The sequence below is a fragment of the Mesoplodon densirostris genome, chromosome 12, assembly GCF_025265405.1.
Source record: "Mesoplodon densirostris isolate mMesDen1 chromosome 12, mMesDen1 primary haplotype, whole genome shotgun sequence".
Lineage (NCBI taxonomy): Eukaryota > Metazoa > Chordata > Mammalia > Artiodactyla > Ziphiidae > Mesoplodon > Mesoplodon densirostris.
The window spans coordinates 3,666,637-3,690,203 of NC_082672.1; positions in this window are offsets into that span (position 1 = coordinate 3,666,637).

Consider the following 23,567-nt stretch of genomic DNA (forward strand, 5'->3'; position numbering starts at 1 on the left):
CTTGAATGAGTCCTTAAGCAGTTTTTCAGGGAAAGGTGTTAGAGAGAATGCTCCCACCCCCAACATCTGACAGCCTCCTGAGTGCATCCTGCCCGCTGCACGATGCTTGCACCTTGAGCTGTTTTGGCAAATGCTCCCCTCCTGGAAGGCAGGGCTGGGCAGCTGTTGGACGTGCTCCTGGTCCAGCTCCATGGCTGATGGTGGCTTATCATCAACCTCCGGGCCGCCCATCACTCCATCAAATGCTCCGAGAGGGCTGAGTTTGAATCATGACGTATGCAGTTTATCCCTCTTTAGGAAAAGATATATTTGAAAATGCACCACCCTGTGTCTACGACAGAATCTTAAGACCCCACTCACCCTTTGATTCTATGACACGGTTGAATTCTGAACCACAGCAGACATGACTTCTCATGTGCTCAGTGGACAGAGAATGATGTAAAGAGAAAATCCTATAATTCACTGCTTTCTTGTACGAACAGTTATGTTTTGAAAATCAAGTGAGAACCACAGGAAGACGTAGAATCTGGTGAACTAGGCCACAGTTTAAATAGGAAATTTAAAAATATTCCTCACACGTGGATGAAGGGTTAGTTTCTTCACTCACAGAAACAAAAAGGATCCAGCAAGTGAGTATCATAGGATTTGCAGTTCTGCACAGGCTGAAATTCTACAAAAATTGCTTTTCTTGTACGACTTTCATCATTCTTGTTAGGTTTGTAGAGATGTCAGTAAAATTTGGAGCTGGGTAGAACCACCTGAAAGAATTAAATCCCAGGAAACCACAGAATCCAGTCACCCAAACAGAGGTTTTAGAAAAGGGCTAAGTGAAATGGAGAGAAGTTGCCAGGGGTGTTGAGTCCTTCTCTTGAACTCTTAAAAACAAATGTGGAGAGGGCTGGGCTTCCCTGGTGGCGCAGTGGTTGAGAGTCCGCCTGCCGATGCAGGGGACACGGGTTCGTGCCCCGGTCCGGGAAGATCCCACATGCCGCGGAGCGGCTGGGCCCGTGAGCCATGGCTGCTGAGCCTGCACGTCCAGAGCCTGTGCTCCGCAATGGGAGAGGCCACAACCGTGAGAGGCCTGTGTACCGGAAAAAAAAAAATGTGGAGAAACAATAGCAATTTAGGTATTTCTCATGCTAATGCAGTATTGCTCCCTCCAGACTAGATTTGCCCGTGTATTAGTCCTGTGCTTACACAAGTTAAGGAGAGATTGCTGGAATATTATGAAATAATTAAATAATTTTTGAGGCATTATTTTATTTTGCTTTTAAATACCTAATAGTATTGGACATTTTAAAGCTGGAAAGACCTCCAACAATTTTTTTAGTCTCTCTCCCTATCTTCTGTTCAGTTTATGAATATGCCTGTTTTGTAAATGTGACAGTTGAGGCCCAAAGGATTAGGGAATATGCTCAGAAATTGTAACAAAGGAGTATAAACAATATGTACTTCTCTATGTAGCTTTAAAATTTTTCATATGCATGAAAGTGTATACTGTTATGTAAGCTATCAACATATAGCTCAGGAATTGGCAGCTTTTCCATTTTTCTTTGTTGTAGTACCTTGTTTGCACCACACGTTATTACTCTACCAGGTTACTGACCTTTTTTTAAGATACAAAGTCTTTAAATTCTCTGGTCTTCTGTAGTTCTTTTTCCTTGTCCATATTTTAAAAACACGTGTATACTGAGAAATGATTCTTGTACTCACATTTAAAATGCTTTAATATGTGTCTTATATTAGAGTATTCTAATGTGGATTAGTGTTTGGTTTTCCATGCTTTGTGCATTGAAATCCTGGATTTTTATGAGAAGAGGAACACAGTACAGGCAGAGGGAACTGAATAACTGGAGGCTCGGGGCAGGGCGCGTAGCCAGACTGCGGATGGAGAGACGGAGACAGATTGCAAAGATGCTGGACGTCAGGCCAGGGCATCGGGAGTGCACCTGGCAGGCGGTGGGGAGGCAGCAAAGGTGTGTGAGCAGGTGAGGGACCGATCTGTTTTGCGTTTCAGGAAAGCTCAGCTCGAAACCCTGGGAGATATGAATTGGATGTGGGGGGACTGGCAGAGGGAGACAAGTCTGAAGTCATTGCAAAGATCTAAGTGAGGGGTAACGAGGCCTAAATCAAAGCAATGGAAGTGGCAAATGAACGAGAAACGCCATGAAAGTGAACTTTTTGCCTCTTCTATGCTCTCTGTGCTTCCAGCCCTATGTTCAGAGCCTGATCTTCAACATCAGAAGGTGGGAAACTTGCGTCTTGTACATGCCAAGCGACTAGTCAAACAGGAGATTGGTTTGTCCAGGCACATATTGCAGAGCAGTGATGGAAAACGGGACTGTGGTAGCCGCCAGGAGATGTCATGGAGCCCGGCAGCCCGTCTGAGCATCTCTTTCCAACCAGGTCTCCCCACGAGCATCAGGGAGATCCTTGGGGGCTTCGAGGTGCTTAGACGGAGCCCAGCTGGAGCTGTGTTGAGTGTGTTTGCTGCTGTTGTTGGCTATTTATTCACCTGTGGGGTTAGCCAATCTGATAACCAGTCCCATTGTCCATCCCTTTGATCTCCTCCACCACCAAGCTGTGAAGAGCTGAATGCTTGCCTTGGAGTCTCCCTTGGGTCCAAAAGTGGCCATGGGACACTGCCTGGCCAGTGAGATGCAAACCAAAGAAACCCACGTAGAAGCTGCAGGGACACCGGGTGCTTCCTTGTAAAGGCCATGCTGGCACTGGCCCTTCCTGTCTGCCCGGCTTGAATGCTGCCACACCCACCCGGCAACCACGAGCTGACAGGGACGAAGGTGGCAGAGATGGTGTCAACACTGACGGTGGGAGGGAGGATATGGGGAGACCAGGGCTCTGAGGACCCCACACTGGCGGTGCCGCCCTCCCATCCTCTTATCTCAGAGGAACAAAGCCCCGTCGTGCAGGCTCTGAGAGCTGGGTTTTCTGTTGCTTCAGAGTGTGCTCCTACCTGATACACAGTGGCTTTTCTCCTTCCTTGGGAGCCAAAGGCTTCCTAACAGGTAGATGTTAAGCCCTGAATATCTAGAAGGAAATCAAGCCTCCCTGTGGATGTGGACGTTCTATAAAATATACTTCAACCGTCAAATTACCACTGCCTTTGGCTCCAGGTTTGCTAACACAATCCTAATAACATCAGTAATCTCAATAGTAATAATGCCGGACATGGCATCTTCTGTAATACTTTTATTTTTAAAAATTTAACTCAAGGGCTTCCCTGGTGGCGCAGTGGTTGAGAGTCCGCCTGCCGATGCAGGGGACATGGGTTCGTGCCCCGGTCCGCTAAGATCCCACATGCTGCGGAGCAGCTGGGCCCGTGAGCCATGGCTGCTGGGCCTGCGCATCCGGAGCCTGTGCTCCACAACGGGAGAGGCCACAACAGTGAGAGGCCTGCATACCGCAAAAAAAAAAAAAAAAAAAAAAAAAAAATTAACTCAAAAATTTCCTTCTCTCCATACAAAAACCTGCACATGGATGTTTTTAGTGGTTTTATTTACAAAAGCCAAAACCACTATAGAAGCAACCAGGATGTCCTTCAGTAGGTGATGGATAAATAAACTGTGGTGCATCCAGACAGTAGAACATTATTCAGCACTAAAAATAAATGAGCCATCAAGTCCGGAAAAGACATGGAGGAACCTTAAATGCATATGACTAAGTGAAAGAAGCCAACCTGAATAGACTACATACTGTATGGCATCAACCGTACGACACTGTGGAAAAGGCAAAACTATGGAGGCAGCACAAAGATCAGTGGTTGCCAGGGGTTAGGAGGGAGGGAGGGATGGACAGAGGGAACATAGGATTTTGAGGGCAGTAAAACCACTCTGTACGTGGTTTTACTATATATGATAGTGTAATGGTGGATACGTGACATACGCATTTGATAAAACCCATAGAATGTACAATGCCAAGAGTGACCCCCAATGGACCTTAATGTATTAATATTGGTTCATCAACTGTAACACGTGTGCCACATCAACGCAAAGTGTTAATAGTAGGGAACCCAAGTCCAGGGCCGGAGGGGATGTATGGGAATTCTCTGTACTTCCTGCTCAATTTTCTGTAAACCTAAAACTGCTCCATAAAAAGTGTATTAATTTAAGAAAATAATAAACTGTTAACAAAGAAACAAATTTCCTTTTCCTACCTCTTGAAGAAGTATTTTAGAAATTAATATTTCATCATTGAATGTTGTAAGGGATAAGTTGGGAGAGCTATTAAGTAAGTGGTTTAAAAGCACTTCTGTGAGAACAGAGAGAAGGAAGGCTCAAAGTCGCAGAGCAAGCCATGGAGCCAAGCCTAGTATATAAAGTTCAGTTAGAAAGTTTCGGTGAATGCCAAAATGGTAGCTCAGCAGCAACTTCAAAAAAACAGATTTTTCAGGTCTCTCTGTTTCGGTTCATAATTTCCCCTAATGCTGGATTTGAAATATAATTTTGAAGCGGCCAGGAGAGAGGCTGCTCGGCTGTTTCGTAGTTAGAAGAGGTGTTGGGAAACCCACAGCTCTGGGTTAGGAATGTGCTGTGGCCACTTTTTGCTCTTATAAAAATAAAAAGTGGCCAAGGAAACACATAGAAAAGTTTTCCTTAGCAAAGTGAGTGGAGCCGCGTTTTTGGGCCTCGTGGCCTTGGGGGACATGGGCGAGATAATTCAAGGCAGCTGCAGACCCAAGTCCACACCGGGCTGTCCTGCTGGGGTGGACTTAGAGGGGTGTGGTATCCTGCCATTCGAAAGCTCTTAGGCTTCTGGTGACTTTTCCCTATTTCTTTAAGAAGACAGAATGAAAATCTAAGGCAAAAATGTCGCAGGTTTTATGGTAATAGTAATATTGAAGGACAAGCTTGATAGAGGTGACAAGTTTCAGGGGAGGTGGGAAGTGTAGGTAAAACTGAGGAGCTGTATGATTTCCCAGTGTTTTCCCCACATACTATAAAACATAAGCAGTTCATGTGATACACTTATTACCATGATTCCAACATGGAATTCCGGCAAAATCTCATCATGATCAGGTGAACCCGGCTGCCCTAGATGCTGTGCTGTTATGCTCATTGAGAGACACGGAATTTATTAAAGCTGGGGAGACAGGATATGCACAAGCGAAACACTAAAAATGGTGCCAGGCAGCCCATGGCAGGGGCAGTGATGGCCACGTGGGGCGAGACCAAGCGCGACAGTGGCTGAGAGGGAGGTTCCGGAGCCGGAAAGCCAACTGTGAATCCCGGCTGGGAAAATCATTCAATTTCTCTGTGCCTCACTGCTTCGTCTAAGAAATGGAGGATACCAGTCCCCGCTTCAGAAGGTTACTGGGAAAAGGAAATAATACCGAAGTACTTAACACACTGCCGGGAGCAGTACATTGTTGATGAAGGTTAACTCTTTATTATAAATTATTAGAGCAAGTGTGTGATAAAATGCCAATTGAGGAGTTTTGACTCTCTGGCTAGAACAGTGCCTGGCTCATTGTAGCTCTGTGATAAAAGTTTGTTGAATGAGGATCAAGCATCCTTTATTAAAGGAAAGCAAGATCACCACTTGCATGGAGAAGGCAATGACTTGACCTGGATCTGAAAGACTCAGAGTTGTGGAGAGTTGGAAATTAAACCAGAAGAAACAGCAGGTGGAGGACACTGCTGAAGGGGGTAATCAGACCTCTGTAAATGGAGGAAGTGGTGTTGGGAGGAGACCAAACCAAAAAGGAGGATCGGAGCCATTGAAGAGGACTTTGAACCTGAGGGTCAGGAGCTGGAATTTCACATCATGCACATGTGGGTGAGGTTCCAGGAAGAGTAATCTAGCATCGCTCATGGAATCAACTGGAAGGGCAGCCAACTGCTGGTGGGAACCAAGCAAGCAGAAGCACTTCAGCGGTGAGATACTGAAGATGTGAACCAGAGCGGCAGCCAATAGGTCAGAGAGTGTTCCGAGGAGGGGGTCTCAGTCTGGACAGGACCAAGTTTGATCTAGCTATTCATCCTAAATTGAAGTTCTGCAAAGCCTGAAAGGGAAAAAGAGTACAAAGGTAATACCCTACTAGAAGACATAAAATAAATTCAGAAACAGAGTCAGCATATTGACATTTGTTCTGTTGCTTGTGATCTAATTTATTACTTTACAGAGCTGGTGAGTCTAGTGTGATTCTGTGTCAGTTCAGAAGTGGTTTCTCAGATCCTTCGCCAGCTGATGGGACACCACAAAACAGTGAGTGTCGCTTATGTCGGTATCGAGAAAGGCCTGTAGGGCTTTGGTCCCTCCCATAAACTGACTGTTGGAGCTTGAAGGCATATACAATGATGTGACATGTTCAAGCCAAAGATAACCCCCATCTTACATCATTCGAACTTATATGAGCAAATAATGTACAAAGAAATCAGTAACTTTCCAAAAAGGACACAAATACTTTCTCAAATCTGGATAAGAGACCAGATCTCCCAACTTGTACTCCAGTTTTACATTATTTCATTGAATTTTTGCCATTGGTTTCGTTTACTGTGTGGTCTGCTTCACGTCTGAGGATTTAACTAGATCAGGCTGTGAATCATCCTTTAATATGGATTTCCCGTTTTTCAGTGCTTTGGACTTCCCAGGTTCAGCTGAAGACTGGTACAGTTTAAATTTGTTCTCATGACCACTTCCAGGCTGGCTGCTGTCTTCCTGACTCAAAAGGCCCCTTTTTGCATTCCAGATGGATCTGCTCTTCCTAGGTATTGGGAGTCTTCATGAAAGCCCACTTGCAGAAAGAGCTGTCTCTGCGTGCAAAAAAAGAAGGTGCTAAGCAGAAGGAACCACCCGTGGGAAGGCTTTGAAGAACCACAGCTTTTGCCAGGATGTCCTTTCTAGGGCACTAACAAATGCAAAACAGGTAGGCGGTGCTCCCACCTTAAGACAAAATTGCCAGAAAGCAAGCTCATCTCTCATCCTCTCGACAGAAAGCATAAGATAAAGACTGCAGAAGTGCTCGGTGTGCAAACTGAAAATGGTAAAAAAAGGCTATAAACCATGTTACTGTGAGTGAATTATGTTGGATTAAAAACTTAATATCAAACCTCATAAGCCTGTTAAAACAGTCAGCAAAGATTGTACTTTTGTGTATGTAAGGATAACTATTGAAGCATTCTCTGGGTTCTCCTACTCAGATCATAGAGCATGTTTTAAATTCTGGAAATTGGCCATATTTTATAAGTCAGTCTAACTTCACTTTTTAGGGGAGATAGTATAACAAAAAGGAAGTCCAGCTTAACAACGATAAAGGAAAAACAAGAGATTGGACTGGATTCATGCAAAATAATATTTTTTAGAGAAATCTCTGACACCAACATTCTTATTCTTCCTCATATTTTAGCCCTTATTATTATTCTATAATTATATAATATTTTATATTTTTATTTTCCCATTCTTTCCCCCTAAGTCATTTTTACTTCCTATCAACAACAAAAAAACAGCCAGAATGATGTTGGAACTCAACAGATAACTACAAAAAATAAAAATTTTATAACATCCGACTTTCTTCATATAGGATCATTTTGGTAAAAATAGTTTTTTTAATCAGTTTTCTTAAGGACTGGACTGTTCCTCCTACTTTGATATTCAAATCATGCTGTTTGAGGACCCTACCCTATTGTCATCCTTGTTGATTCTCTCTTCCCCCATCTGGTCTGACTGTTAGCTTCCACCCTGTCCATGGAGCGTATGGTTAGGGCACATCTCTCACATGACTCACAGGCTTCCTGAAATCTTCCAGCTCTTGAAAGAATTGCAGTTTCGTTTTGCAATCCATTGGCATTGAATTCTGTGTTAACGTATCCATTAGCAAAAGTAGCAAAGACTGACAAGCAAAGGTATTGATGTGATGGTCTGGGATACACATTCCTGTGGAGTGGGGAAGGCTTGAGTGAGGACTCAATTCCTTAGGTATTCAATTCCTTCGGGAAAATGTGTTACAAGGACTTCTGCTTTCCTACCCAACCTTGTAACTAGGGGATCAGATACCAACTTGTTTTCACAACAATACTTCAAGCAAGGTATTATTATCCCCACTCTACAGATGAAAACACTTGAAGCTGGGAAAGTTCATTGATCTGCACGAGGTCCCGCAGCTCATAAGCTGGTGGCCTGTGGAGCGTGGATGTAGCTCCAAACGGAGATGACTCCAAGGCCAGCTCGCCAAGGCCAGGGAGAAGGGGAGGGTCACTGCTCCCTGCTCCGGAAGCAGAGGAGTGCAGCCCAGTCTTCCCAGGCGGTGAACCCACCTGTGTCAACACCACAGATGGGGCTTCCACTGGGCCTTCCTCAATTCTTCTCACCCTGTGAGGGTAGGAGGAGGGCAGGGGTGGTGTGGCTCCCGGCTCCCGCAAAGGAGAGGCACAGGAGGGTCTGACCCTCAGGCAGTGGTCCTCTAAGTCTGCTCCAGCAGCATCAGTGTCGCCTGGGAATGATAGAGACGTAAATTCTTGAGTCCCATGCCCCAAACACACTCCCACTGGTGGGTTTCAGTTACCACTGTGACGTCACTAATGCAGAGTTGGGGAGAGATATACACACACAACCAGCTCTTCCAAGGGGAGTGGGCAGTTACTTCTGCTATCACGTGATGTCTGCATTCCTCAAATTCAACCCATTGGCCAAATTGTGCATTATAAACCACAGGACTTAGAGTAAAATGCAGTCAGGGCCACAACACTCAAAAATATTTAGTGACACTTAATAGAAAGATAATAACTCAATAAAAATGGCAGCCCAGTTTGTCCATGTGAACTGGTTAAGAAATGTGTGCATACTGTGATAAATGTGTCACTTCGGAAAGGTCACCTTGATAAAGTCTTAAGTTTGCTTGTGGAAGTGAGTGCTTACAGTGCTGGGGGCCAGCCACGTCCAGCACCCTGTCTGCAAGGGGAAGAGAATAAGAGAGGGGGAGAGAGAAAAAAGACCCCAAGAGCAAAAGAACAGGAAACAGAGGGAAAAATACAAAATAGGGGAGAGTACAGGGGAAACTGAGGACAGGGAGGGCCCAGAGCTCCAAGGGGGAAGGAGTGCAGCTGATGTTATACAGAAGTGCTGGCAGGAGGGTCTTCTGAAACCAGACAGAAAGGGTACCACCAGCTGCGGTGGGTGTGGCTCATCGTCCTGGTGACCCGAGCGCGTGTCCATTTGTGTGCTCCTGCTTCTGTCACCTGGGTTCTCAGGGATGAAACACACGTGAGCAAAAACTGAAATTCACGTTACGCTCAAGTTGTGCCCTAATATATCAATTATGCTGGGACAAATTCTCAAGCGTCAGAGCAAGCATCCAAGCAGAACTGGCTGCATTTACACCCTGGAAATTGGCAAATCCTTCAAGTCAGGGCTGCCCCCCCACCCCCGCCCCACCCCGTGCACCTGTTAAGTCCTTACCAGCACACTGTTGGTTGTAAAACACTGAATGGAGTAGCTGGTATGTACTAAGTGCCTAATAAATGCTCAGAATTAATGTACTTTTCCCCAGGCGGAAGTCAAGTGGGATTCACGAAACAAACTGAAACTAGAAAGTAGACAAGGCAAAGCAGGTGCCCCAGAACTGGAGCAGGGTAGCCAGCACAGATGTGTGGGGTCCCATTGCAGACAGAGAGGAAAATAGTAACTTCCAGAACACATATACTCTACCATCCCCTGCAGATGCAAAGAGACACTAAAGAAAATGTGTCACAAATTTTTAGCATCTTTTTAATTATTTTCAAGGTGGAAACAAAACAGGGAATGATAATAAGATCCAGTGAGACTTTAATTATTTTGTGAAGATTTTTTTTTATCATAAATTGGCATTTTAAACTCTCCTGCCAACTCCCAGTGCATACATGGTTTACTACACTTGCTTATTGGCAGGCCCGAATGGGATATTTAATAAATGACACAGCAGCATACATTTATCGAACAAGATTTTATGAGGAAAAACAAAATGTACGTGTTTTTAGGGTGCTTGCCATCAAGCATGAGCAGTAAAATCTAACTCATAAATCATCGTGCAAACAGCATGGCAAGATGAATGCTACATGGATGCAGAAGAGAACAAAGACCATGTGAGTTGGAAGAGAATCCCTCTGCCTGGCATCTCCAAGAAGTCGTCACATATGGTGCGGTATTTGAGTCTGGCCTCGAGAAGAGGGGAAATTGCAGGTGGAAGACAGACTCTGTGTGGAGGGGCAGCAAAGTCTGGAGCGTTTTCAAAGGACTGGAGTAAGTTTGGTTTGGGCAGACAGTTTATGAAGGGGTATCTCTGTACCTCTTGCAAGACAGTACCTTCATGGCTGTAGAAATGGGGAGACTTCTGCTGGTTTCAGGCAGACTTGTCACACTTTCCTTATTGCAGGTTTACTGTTAATGAATTATTCACAGCTCGCATTTACCAATCATCATTCTGAGTGATCACTGTCTCACTCAATCTTTACAACAACCCTATGAAGTCTGTAATATTACTATCCCTCTTTTAGACGAGGAAACTGAGGCAGGAAGAGTTTAAGTAACTTGCCGGAAATCACACGGCTACTGAGTTTCAGATTTGGGTGCAAATCCCAGTCGGGGCTCCTAACCTTCCCACTCTACTGCCTGCAGGCAGTCCTCAAGTTGATGGTGGATGATGTTTCTTGAAAAGACACTATGAAGATGAAGCAATTTAAGTTCTGTGTTTTTCATAGAAAAAAAATGGGCTATTATTGCATCAAAATTTGGAGAAAATTAGCTTTATTCCTTTATTTCATCAATGACAAAGGTTATTGAATTGTGCACATCGTTAGCTCATTCCCAGTAACTAATCACATCTCACTTCATTCAAGACCTTTTAAAAAATGGAAGCTATGGGCTGAGGGTGGAATGGCTCGGAGCTCTAGGGAGAACCCACAGGGTGGCACAGGCCAGAGAAGGGTCCTCAAGAAAGAGGATCAGAGTCTGAAAAGGATTGCTTTGTGGGCCATGTCTGCAGAAAGTGATGAAGTGAATCCTGGAATCATACACCCAAATGTATCAGTGCTGTAAGTGAGAGTGGGAGCACCAGTCCTGCAGATTCATCACGATGGAAAACTGCACCAGAACCTCACATGAACTTCCCAAGAGCAAATGTATAAGAGGCAGGGCTGCTCTTTCCAGTTGGTTCCACCTTCCAATATGAAATGGATTTGGTCACTTTTCGCTGATTATGCTTTATCCTTGGCCTTGTTGTAGTCAAGTAGCTGCCAGTACGTCTGTGTGCTCCCTGGATTAGTTTCCACTGTATGTGTTTTAATACAGTCTTCCTTTTTCCACACTGATTCAGGCCAACCCTGTCTGCAAAGACTCAGTCTAATAAAAGCTTTGAGTCTGGGTGCTACAGACTGGAAATGTGCTAAAGATGCCACGGTATATGGCTGAAAGAGCCTTTATTCTGAATGTGAAGGAGACACCTGGTAAATCCTCTTGAATAAAAAAACAGCTGGCGCCCATGTGCTGAGCTTCAGGTGTCTCCAGCTTAAAGGTGGGTTGTCATCACTGTGAGGTTTACCAGTTGCCTCCACTGCGCAGATGTGGGATTGTTGAGAGCTGAGGATCCTATGACCTCCTCATTCCTGGGGCCTCAGTCCCAGGGCCCAAGAACTGGAGGTGGTTGGTACTTGGAGTAATCAACATGTTCAATGGCAAAGGATGCTTCCATTGTTGGAGCTAATTCTGTCTGATTCTCCATGGAGGTCTTATGGCTCCTGTGAGGAGTAAAGAGGGTTTTGGAGCTAGGCAGACTTGAGCTACCATCCGGTCCTGAGTTATGTAAGCTTAAGCAAGTGACTTAACCTCAAGGAGGACCATTTTTCTCACCTAGTCTCCCTCTGAAGATTATTATGAGGACAAGATGATACGTGTAATATTTTAAACATTAGCTACACAAACCGTAGATAGAATTTATTTTACAGGAATGAAAATACCAGAAGAAAACAAATGATAAAATGTAAACAATTCATCTGTTTCATTTCTTCTTTTTAAAAATTGAATATAGAAATTTATTATATGTATTTACACATATATTTTTATAAATGCAAAAATGTGGGATCTCATAATGCTGTTTGTTGATTTATATATAGATGTAAATATATACACATATACATATACAGGTAACCTTCACTATATGAAATCTCATTATCTGAACTTGTTATCTGAACTCAAGAAGAAGAGGATTTGGAGAGAAAGGGATATTTGTATACAGTACACACAGCTTTTAGGTTATACGTGTTTTTTATACCTTGGCTCAAGTGACAGTACTTCCTAGAAATATCACTAAGTCAACTGATATACTCTAATTAATTCTTCATACGGGCTGCATAATATTCTGTAGATGTACTATATTCTATTCATTTTCCTATCAATGGTCATTTACTTTGCTTTCAGTTATCTGAGGCTGTATACAATGCAGCAATTAATATTCTTGTATATACATCCAATGTGCTGAAGATTTTACTTCTCCAAATAAAATTTCATTTCCAATCTCTAAACAGAATTTTCTCTCCCATTTTATCCAATTTGCCCTTCCACACACACACAGATCAGTTAACCTGTTATTGTTATACCCTGATTACTTCCAGACTTTATATATATTTCTTGAGTACATGCTTTCAAGGGATTCAGAGACAAGTGCTTTGGAAAACATCAGGGCTCCCCCCACGAAGAAAGCCCCAGGCAGGTCCCCTGGGGAACTGAAATAGTAGCCCAGGGAGGAGGGCTCCATCATCCAATGAGCACTAGGGCCCAGAGTGTCCTCACCTCAAACTCTTCCAAGCTTAGTAACATTTTAGCCTAAAGTCATCTTTCTGGCATGGTTTCATTCAAAAATATATAACATTTCAAAAAAGTAGGTAAATTATATACAGAATAGCTATTTTAACGAAAACAGCAAGAGATATGGGTTGATGTCCTCTCTATTAGAGGTGAAGACTTAACCATATTTCTACAATTTATTCAGGGTGTCCATAACTGCCAATAAATTCTATACTATAGTTTTATGAAACCGTGTTAGCGTTTGATGACACAGCTGTTCTGGTTATGTCATCAGGTTGTTCTGATTCTGAGCTGGTTTCATCTGGGTGTTTTACCTCGAGTTACCGACGTGTTCATGGTTGTGCTTCAAGGGTGCCAAAGCTCTTGACTCAGTTTGCAAATCTTCTTGACTTACTGGGGAGGCGAGAATGCAGTATATTTAGACTTTTGATATTTATAGACCAGTTTTTGACTTCTAAAGTCTTTATGGAGAGAGACTAAGAGGGAAAGAATGACTTATGATCCATCTATGGCATAGGATCTGTGCATATGTCTGGAGTTTTAAACATTTATTATCTAACTTCATACAGCAGAAGCTGGTTTACAGGGTCCTGAATTTAAGACTTGACAGGTAAGAATCTCTGAAATTGGCAAGACTATTATTATTAGCACTTATGGAAAGGCCAGTTTGGCTTAGTGCATGTAAATTATTAGTTATATCCTGTTTAGACAACTTGGGTAATTTTATTTTTAAATTGTGAATTGCTGCTCTTGACAACAAGCTTTGTGTAACTGACAGCAGCTCATTCTCAGCTGGTTTTTATCTGTTTGTCAAAATGACTATTCACTATTCTTTCATTGAATAATTACTGTTGACTCTCCATTCATTCAACAAATATTTATCGAATCCTACTATGTGCCAAGCACTGTAGAACCTGTAACAACATCTTAACATATACCCTTCCAATAAATAAACTCTTCCAATAGATAAATAAATAAATTCCAATAGATATTTCTTTCATAAGTTGTAAAGAATTGCTCAAAACCAAATGTATTACCTTCTCTTCCCAATTCCTCCTCTTCACTCCCTGGCCCATCTGCTCTTTTTTTCTTCTTAAATTAAAATTATTACCATCCTCCAACATTTATGAGCTGAAAACCTCGAATCTTTTCTAATTTCTTTCTCTCACTACCTATATCCAAATAATTACCAGACCCTCTATTTTTCCGCCCTAGAAAGATCTCTCAAAAATATCCCCTATAGTAAAAATATAAAAACCTTCCTAAAAATTAAAAAAAAATCCTTTCTCCTCAAGTTCCATGGTCCTTGCCTTAGTTTAGACCAGAATCATATCCTGCTGGGCTTTCTTGCCAACCATCTCCTCCCTTAGAAGTCCATCTCCTCTTGGGACTTCCCTGGTGGTCCAGTGGTAAAGAATCTGCCCTCCAACGCAGGGGACACGGGTTTGATTCCTGGTCGGGGAACTAAGATCCTACATGCCGCAGAGCAGCTAAGCCTGCATGCCACAACTACAGAGCCCACGCGCCACAACTACAGAGCCCACGTGTCCTGGAGCCCACGTGTCTCAACGAGAGAGAGAAAACGCACACACCACAACTAGAGAGAAGCCCAAGTGCTGCAACGAAGAGACTGCGTTCCGTAACGAAAGATCCCCTGTGCCACGACTAAGACCCGACACAGCCAAAAAAATAAGGAAAATAAGTAAATATTAAAAAAAAAGAAGTTCATCTCCTCTCTACTGTCAAAATAGTTCCAAATTCAAATTTGATCCTGTCTTTCTCCCGGTTAAAACCAACAGTGGCTGCCCATTGGCTGTAAGATAAAGTCAAATCTCCTCTGGGTGCATGCAATGCCCTTTGTCGCCTAGCCCCGCCTGTTTTCCAGAAATCTTCTACATCCTTCACACGCACGCATACCTTCAGTGCTTTGGTGCCTCTGGAGCTTTGCCCACACTTCTTCTTCCTTTGGAACCACTTCCTCCCATCCTTCCCTTCTCCCCTGCTCTACCTATAATCTTCTCATTCTTCAAGGAAGCAACCCAAACGTGGCCTCACTGGCCAAGTCTTCCCTGTCCTCTCTTGCTGGTGGTGGGCTTCTCCTTTCTGGAGCAACCACCTCCTTACTTCTGGGACCTTTTTCACGTGCTGGTTTACACCTCTGCATCCACCACCAGGTCGTGTACTTCTTCAGGGAAGGAGCGACATCTCGTTCATGTTTGTAGCTTCCTGGAAGCAGTGCCTGACACACAGGAATCTTTCTGGGCCCTGAATTTGCCACCTTCTTGCATGCTTTACATTGGGGAAGTCACTTGGTTACATGTTTTCCCCTTTAATGTAATGGAGGTATACTGCCTGTTATATATCACATGGGGTTATATGAAACGTGATAAATGCGATAATTTGTATAAAAATGTTGCTCAAACTGAAGTTTTTATCCAAAAGTAAGATATTATTGTTATTGCTGTTGTTGTCGTTTTATCCTATTTACGGTTTTGTTACTGAAAGTCGGGTCCAGCTGCTGGCCACTCGAAAACCAATACCTGAGAGGCAAGATTGGTGGAAAGGAAAGTTTGCTTTATTCCAGAGGCTGGCAACTGGGGCAGAGGGTGGACTCGTGTCCAAAGGCTGACTCCCCACTGACCATCAGTGGGCAAGAGCTTTTAAAGGGAAATTTCAGGAGTGTAGAGGAGGAGGGAGGGGGCTACGTGCAGAAACAGCACAATCAGCTCTGACAGTCATTTTGAAATTGCTCATGCTCATCTTGATTGTTTCAAGTACAGATAGTCTTCAGTTCCAGGGTTGTTTTTTTCCCATTTCTTTGAGGCTGGTTCTCAGAATTGTGGCAGCTTACGTCATGGCTACAGTCTGCTCATCATGTAGTTAACTTCTTCCACCTGGCAGGTTTCAGTATCTACAAGACATTTCATAGGATGTGGCTCAGAATATGATCTATAGCCCTTGAGGAGGAGCTCAAGTCCTTGACTTTGCTTAATGACTCAACTATTATTATTTTGTGCTCTTTGACTGCCTTACTTTGCTTCTGTATTTTCTCACTTCTCTGATTAAACTTATTCTTTGACTAAAGTTTTTCTACAGACAAAAGGCGGGCGGAGGACATGGGGGCAGAAGTACCATAAGGACCATAAGGTTCTGCTCCTTTCAATATTTTTTCATGATTTTCTTTAAAAATTTTTCTATTTTATTTTATTTTTTATTGAAGTATAGTTTACTTACAATGTGTTAATTTCTGCTGTTCAGCAAAGTGATTCAGTTATATATATATTCTTTTTTCATATTTATTTCCATTATGGTTTATCCCAGGATATTGAATATAGTTCCCTGTGCTGTACAGTAGGACCTTGTTGTTTATCCATCATGATTTTCTAATAGCAAACTCAAGGCATGCGCCCACCTCGCTGCTTACAGGAGGGCTGCTACACTGAGGGCGCGTCAAGGTCACTCCTACTGGAATGCTTCTGATGGCACCTCACAGGAATGTCTGCATAATTCCACAAAAAATGTGGAACTTATCCCGAATACCAGCGCAAGAGCAATAGTGTTCCCTGGATCGATACCAACTCTGCCCTTCCCAGAAACAAGCAAATGTGAGGTGGGAGGAGGCATTTGCCCCATCCTTCATCCTTCCTGGTGTCCACGCACTTCCCAGCCACCATGCAATCTAATCTACAGATAAGGAAGCTTTACAAACGTCTCATTTTCTTTCCTACACCAATCACTTTACTAATAGTCAGTTATTGGATGCCTACAAACAGCAAGGCTGTGGCTGGAATTAATTGGTGAGCAACTACTGTGTGCATGGACTTAATGCACAGGGTTTAAGGCCGTCCTCCCAGCAGTCCTAAGGAGGGAGGGATTATTTCCCTGGTAGGCAAGAAATCAGGAGCTCAAAGAGGCAGTCCCTGTGGAAGGACACAACTCTCATGGGAGCAGTTTGGCAGCACGTAGAGCTCTGTGGCTTCCCATGCCCTCTTCCCACAGTTTAATTCCTCTTCTGTCATCGCAGCAGACAGGAGGGCAGCTTCTCAGTCACAAGGTCCAAAGCTCTCACTTTTCCATCCCCCAATACCGCTTTTGGGCATTCGGTGTTCAGCGTCTGAGTAATTGCTTATTCCTCTTTTTTTTTAAAAAAAAAACAAAATTGCAGTGTAGTTGATTTACAATGTCACATTAGTTTCAGGTGTACAGCACAGTGATTCAGTTATATGTGTATATATATATTTTTTTTTTCAAAATCTTTTCCCTTATAGGTTATTACAAAACATTGGCTCTAGTTCTCTGTGCTGTATAGTAAGTAGGTCGTTGTTGGTTAGAAAACAAAGTTATGGTTCCCAAAGGAGAAAGGGGGGTGGGATAAATTAGGACATTGGGATTAACATATACACACATAGGCATTCCTCTTTGAAGTCACAGCATCTACCATAGTCCCTAACACTTAGAAGAGGGTGCCCGACAAATGTCTGTTACAGCGAATCTAGGGGAGCCAATGGCGCCGGGACCTCGAGGCCAACCCTGGTTGCCGGCACCACTAGCCTTCAAAGATGAAGACAGCTCGCCTCCTTTCCCTGCAGAGTGAGTGCCCCTCAAGAGATTTCCCCCTTGGTTCCATCATTGTCACTCTTAGAACACTTCTCTCCTTTAGTTCTAGCAAGGCTTAGGGCCCCTCTAGGTCAAGAGTGAGGGGTTGAGCAGTCCACAGCCCTGTGCTCTGCAGTTAGATGGAGGGTGTCCGGGCACTTGCTGGCCTGACTGCTTGTTAATTCTGCAGAGGCTTCCAGAAGGTTCTGTGGCAACCACATACAAGCCCACTCTTCTCTTGGGCTCTGTTGGGTTCCTCGAACCCTATTTTAGTCTCATCCTTCAATAAATCTGCTCATAGGGCAAACAAAAATGATTCTCCTGCAGAGTACTTTGAGATCTCATTTCTGACTCAAACGAAGACCCTTGAACACGTGTCTGTGAGAAGGCCCATAAATGTCCAGTGCTTTTCCCCTTTTCTACCTAAGTCTGAGCCTTAATATACTTACTTTCGATATATAATGTATACAATATATATAATTATGTATTCATATTATATATAAATATTAACTATATAGTGTACCTTTTAAATATTACATATAATTTGTGTATATATATATTTATTACTTAAAATACAATTAATTTATATCGTTCTCCTTAATAATATGAATGAAAGAAAAGTGAGAAAATACAGACATAACTAAGAGAAAATGCAAGGCCTCTTGAATTCCACCCACAGACCAACACATAGAATAACTGTGTACGTTCTTCAAACTTTCTGCATTAGTCATTTATACATTTATATTTTTTCCAAAAATAATGTTTTATTGTGGTTACTATTTATAAACTGCCTTTAAAAAATTACTGTATTATAATTATCTTTCCATATCACTAACATACTTTTATGTTATCATTTTAATATATACATGTAAATAATTTAACCACTCTTCTGTTGTTGGCTTTTAGGCCATTTGTAACCATAATTGTTATAGCCCAATCTTTAACTGCATCCTTAATTACTTTCTTTGGCTGAATTCCTGGTAGTTTAAGAGCTGGCCTAAACTTTTTGAAGGATCCTAGTATCCTTCCAATAAGTTTGTTCTATAGCTATAGTAGCTGGAGGAAAATCCAGCAACCTTTCACCCTCCCTGAGCAGGCCCTGGTGTGCAACTGCAAAATCTGTAGAAGTGCAACCTATTTCTATTAGAAAATTAAATCCTTTTTGATGTGAAGTAGAATATCCTTATTGGAAAAACAATTATTTGCAGTAGCTCTGAGGTTTAAGAGTTTGCAGTGACCCGTGAAGTCATCTGAGGATAAGGAGAGCCGAGTCTGCCTGAGGGGCCTGGATGTTTCACGCGAGGTGGGCTGACCGTGCAACGTCTGATCCTCCTCGGGTGGGACGCTGTGCTCTAATGGTCCAGGGCTGGAAGCCTGGCTTGTTTTGTCTCTCCTGTTGTCCAGTGCAGGGACCTGCAGGGAGAGTGTGAACACAGGCGTGTCCAATCTCACAATCAGGATTGCTCAATTAACTGCAAACTGGGATTTTTAAACGTCAACTGAATGTTTTTGACTATTCCATTTAAACTGGAACATTTGCATTGGAGAAGAATTTAGACATTGATACAAACACTATGAAAGAAATCACAATAGCAGTGCTTTCTCAATACTGAAGGACACAAGCACATTTAATTCTAGGTGAATGTGGTTAAAGGGTGTCTTTTGCTAGATTAGAAGGGATGGACTTAGTGCCAAGCAACAGCTACATGACTTCTAAGCATAACAGGCTCTGTCAAAACCTCTGGTCCTGCCTTGCCCTCGAGCCTCACCTGCATGTGAAATCAAGGACCACACGTCAGCAAGGGTCGCTGATCCTTCACTCTGCCAGGGGGCGCTTCAGGTGGAAACCTCGGGCAGAATGCATCTGGGAAACTAATGTCCCGGGATCGTCTCTGCACACGGGCCAAGAAATCAGATTTTTAAAACCTTTTATTTCGAGATAAATGTGGATTTTCATGCCTTTGTAAAAAATAATACAGAGAGGTCCCCTATACCCCTTATCCAGTCTTTCCAGTGGTAGTAATTTGCATAACTGTGGGACAGTATCACAGCAGGAAATCAACATTATATAAACAATCCATCTTACTCAGCTTCCACAGGTTTTACTTTCACTTGTTTGCGTATTTAGTTCCATGCGATTTTAACCTACGAGTAGAACTGTTTGACCACTATCATAATCAGTGTGCACAGCAGCTCCGTCACCAGGATCTCCCCCTTTTATAGCGACAGCTCCCTCCCTTTCTCGCTCATCATCCTCTGACAACTGCTAATCTGTTCTCTATCTCTATAGTTTTGTCATTTCGAGAGCGTTATATAAATGGAATCTTAGCCTACACAGTCTTCTGAAACTAGCTCTTTTCACTCAGCACAGTATCTGGAGACTCATCCAGAGTCACTGTTTGTTGCTGAGCAGTGTCGTGGCAGGGATGGACCACAGTTTGTCTCACCCACTGGAGGACATATGAGTTCTTTCCAGTATTTTTATTGGACATCTGAGCACAGGTTTTTGTATGAATGTAAGTCTTTGTTTTGTTAGGATAAATATTCAGGAGTAACATTGCTGGGTCATATGGTAAATGAGTGTTTAGCTTTGAAATAAACTGCCGAACTATTTTCTAGAGTGGCTGTACCGTTTTGCATTCCCACCAGCAATGTAACAATGACCTAGTTTCTCTGCATCCATGCCAGCATTTGAGGTTATGACTAGTTTCTAAAATCTTACCCATCTGATAGGTGTGTAATGATAGCTCGTGGTGTTTTTTTTTTTTTTTTTTTTTTTTTTTTGCGGTACGCGGGCCTCTCACCGTTGCGGCCTCTCCCGTTGCAGAGCACAGGCTCCGGACGCACAGGCTCAGCGGCCATGGCTCACGGGCCCAGCCGCTCTGTGGCACGTGGGATCTTCCCGGACCGGGGCACGAACCCGTGTCCCCTGCATCGGCAGGCGGACTCTCACCCACTGCGCCACCAGGGAAGCCCTCGTGGTGGTTTTAATTTGCATTTCCCTCGTCGTTAATGATGTTGGCGATCTTTTCGTGGGATTATAAACTCCATTATCTGCACACATTACGCTTTTGTGCAATGCTTCTTTCCCAGCAATATAAAAAGAAGCAGCTAGTTTGTGGCATCATAATTAGGGTAGAAGCAGTTTTTGCTCGTGTAATTCATGTCTGCTACCACCTCTCCAAGGCTTGAGGTAACATCTGGTTTCTTTTCTCCTTCTTGGGGAGGTTTTCCCTGTTTCAGTGGTTTAGGGTATTTTCACATTTTGCTCCCTGTGAATTGTCTGCTTTAACTGTGTAGACATGAGGGCTTGTGCATAAAGTTCGGTCCCAGAGTTTGGACTACAGGCCTCCAGGATGCTGGTTTCCCGCCTGGGGCTGTGAGGTGTGACTCGTGGGGAAGGGAGGCTGGTTCTGATGTCCTCCAGGCGAAGGCCTCCACTCTTGGCACAGAACCAGTGATGCAATGTTTTGCTACCCATTGACAAGACTGGACCCAATGTTTCCAAGGTGGAGAACACTTCTGTGGGCCGATCTACCTACCCCTTGGCAATGCCGCGTCGGCACACTTACCTTCCTGACTCTGAATCAATGCGGGGCTCACGGGAGGGGTCAGAGTCGGTTCAGCTTAACCCTCACATTCTCATAGTCTCTCCCGTGCTTTTTCACAAGGCCACCCAAGGGGTTTGGCTATTCTTGAAAATTGGTGTCATTGCTTGATCAGTTGGAGAGCACGTATATTGTCCTAGTTTAAAAAAAAGAGAGAAAAATGGGTCACTCCCAATCTGAATATCTAACTATCAAATATTGAAGACACCCTTCCTTTACTGTTTTACTTTTTAATTTTAAGACACTCAAGCTCAGCTGAGTAGCCCTGGCAGGACTCATGTACTCTGCCCCTCACCTGTGTTTGCACCACGTGGTTTAAGAGGGGCTGGTGACAAGGGAAGGTCTGACCACTCATCAGCCATCAGGAGGCTTGATCACATTGTTCCTGCTGCCTTGGAATCAGGATGGAACTTTCCTAACGGTAGAAAGTCTGTTTCTGCGATAACACTGATTTCATCTTCCATGTGTATGTTTTTTCTGGTTGGCAATCAGGCTTTTGCCCTCACAAGAGTAGGATTAGAACATAACACTTCCTTTCACTGTTACAACGGTGACGTCATAGAAAATTGAGAAATGATAGTTTTATTATCTGTATCTTCATGGGTTTATATATTCCAAGGGCAGAAAGTAAATATCAGTGATATTTTTCTGTGTAGATGATGTGACTCTCATCTCAGACAAATTGAGGGCAAAAACACTCCAAGGTTTAATTCTTCTTTCTATACATGTAAATATACAAATGGAAGATAATATAGTTGTTCCAACTTCATAGCATCAAACGCTTAGCACAATTAAGCGAAGTTCTCCACCATTTTGAAAGAAATTCTTTTAACAACAACTTTTCTCACCCTGGCTTCCTCTTTCTAGCTGCCCCAACTCCAACAGCCCAGTTCCCGGCACCACTGTTGCTTGTGCTGACTCCACACTGCTCCTCACCAGCTCAGATCCCCGTGTCCATCACTGTGTCGCTCCCTCACTCACACCCTTGACCTCCCTGCCCCCCTCCTGCCTCACTTTAGCAGGACCTTGAGCGTGTTGAAGTCCATCTCTCTGTCTCCACCCGAACAGCTGAAGGTGGCTGGAGAAAACACACACACATGCACCACACAACTACATACACCACACACAACACACAGCCACACACACACCCAACACACAATCACACACACACGACACACACACAAGCACCCTACACACACAACACACACAACACATACCTGCACTCTGCACACACCCAACACACAATCACACCACACACATAACACACACAACACACACCCACACTCTTCACACACCCAACACACAATCACACCACACACATAACACACACACCACACACAATACACACACAACACACACCCACACTACACACACCCAACACACAATCACACTACACACGTAACACACACACAACACACAACATACAATTGCACAAGCACATCATGCACACAACTCCTGGGGCAGAGGAGGAACCAGCAAGGAGCCTGAGGAGACCACTGAGTTTGCAGAGAACCCAGCAGAGTGTGGTGTCCTGGGACCAAGTGAAGAAAGCATCCTGCGACGGGAAGAGGACGGAGGGCTGGTCAGCTGTCACATGCACTGGTGGACCAGGGAGGCTAAGGACCGGGAATTAACCACCAGGTCCAGCGACACGGGGTCAGTGCTGCCTTTGACAGAGCCGGCCCATGAGGAGGTGGGCTGAGCGTCTGATTGGAGCAGTGCCTGAGGGGGAAGCGATGGGGAGAGACTCGGGCACAGACAGGTCATCCAAGGAGTTTGCGCAAGAAGGGAATAGACGGTCCAGGGGCGTGGGGGTCTTACCCAGACTCCTGGCGTTCAGTTATATCCGCTACCAACAATGGCCAGAATCATGTCTCTAGTCCTGACTTCTCTGTCCCAATGTCCAGACTGTCCGCCTGCCCGATGTCTCCACCTGGATGTCCAGCAGAGACCTCAGACCTAAATCCGAGCCCCGGATCCCTCCCCAAACTCTCTTACCCTTCTGCCTCTCTTATTGCAGCAATTCCATGCTTCCTCTTGCTCAGGCCAAAACCCTTGACATTATCTTAGATTCCTTTCTTTGTCTCACATCCCACGCCCGATCCCCTCAGAAAATCCTGAGGACTCAGCCTTCAGAAGCATCTGGAATCCTGCCCCTCCCTACCCACTGCTGCCCCCCCGCCCCGCCCACTGCCTCTGGTACCTGACCTGCTGCCCCTAAGCCTCCCTCTCTGCTTCCACCTTGCTTCTCTACTGTCTAATCTCAAGCCTGTGCCAACCTCGGTCTGTCTCAGGCCTCAGCTCCAAGCTTGCCAATCCTCCCCATCGCACTTAAAGTAGAAGCTCAAGTCCTCAGAAAGGCCAACAAGGCCGGCCTTGGCCCGGCCTGGCCCCACCTCTCTGAACTCACCCCCGGCTCACTCTGCTACGGCCAACTGGTCTGCAAGCTGGTCTTTGGGCACACCGAGCCCTCTCTCGTCTTAGGGCCATTGCACTGGATATTCCCTCTGCCTGGAGCGTTCTTTCCCCCGGATTCCCAAGTTTCGTCCCCTCACCCCCTTCAGACCTGTG